We start from the raw sequence: 860 nt of genomic DNA on the forward strand, positions 1-860 counted from the left end.
ACAGGACGCCAAGGGGGTGGATTGACAAATACGTGGCCTCAGTGCCCCTGAGATGGGCACGCGGGTGCATGGTGGGAGGGCAAGCGCCTGCCTGAGTTTGCGGAGAGCCTGAACCCACTGCCCCATGGGTCCCCTGGGCCTGGCAGACAACAGCCCCCAGCTCCATGCCACTGGCTTGGGCCAGTCCTGCCGCGGGGGTGCTGGGCTCTGCACGCAGCAGTGCTGGGGAGCTGGAAACCAACAGGGACGTTTCCACGTGTGCACGGCGCTGCACACAGCAGCCTGAGTATGGGGGAGGTGGGAGCTGACCCCGTGCTGCCCGGAGCCGGCTGTGACTTGGGGCCAAGGGCAGTGTGGGGTAGGCACAGCCCGGGGGCAGGGGGCAGGCACGAGGGGAGATGGGTGCAGTTGGGGGTAAAAAACCACCCCCACTCCAAGGGGCACGGGTGAGCACCTGCAGGCAGGAGTGGGGAGCGAGGTGTGCCAGGCGTGCATGCCAGCCAGTGCCCGAAGCGTGTCGGTGTCACATAGCAACACGCTACGCTCGCTGCAAAACACACGCTGTGCCCTGCCCTGCCCTGCCCTGCGCAGAGGCAGCCCCTGGCACCCGCCTGCCCGGACCGGAGCAGGGACAGGTGGGGTAGGCATCTTGGGCGAGGAAGGGGTCCCAATCCTGCCTCTGCGGGGAAGGGCCCTGCTGGGCTGTGCCAGCCTGGGGCTGGGCACAGGGGCCAGGATTGGGGCCAGCACAGACGAGACCCCGGCCCCTGCCCCATCTCACGCCTGCGCCTGCCGCCTCGCAAAGCTGTCGTGGGCCATGATTTATGGCCCTGGGGGGTGATGGAGCCGGGCGGGCAGGG

The sequence above is a fragment of the Gavialis gangeticus genome, unplaced genomic scaffold (assembly GCF_001723915.1).
Source record: "Gavialis gangeticus isolate Ggan-Ray unplaced genomic scaffold, GavGan_comp1, whole genome shotgun sequence".
NCBI lineage: Eukaryota > Metazoa > Chordata > Crocodylia > Gavialidae > Gavialis > Gavialis gangeticus.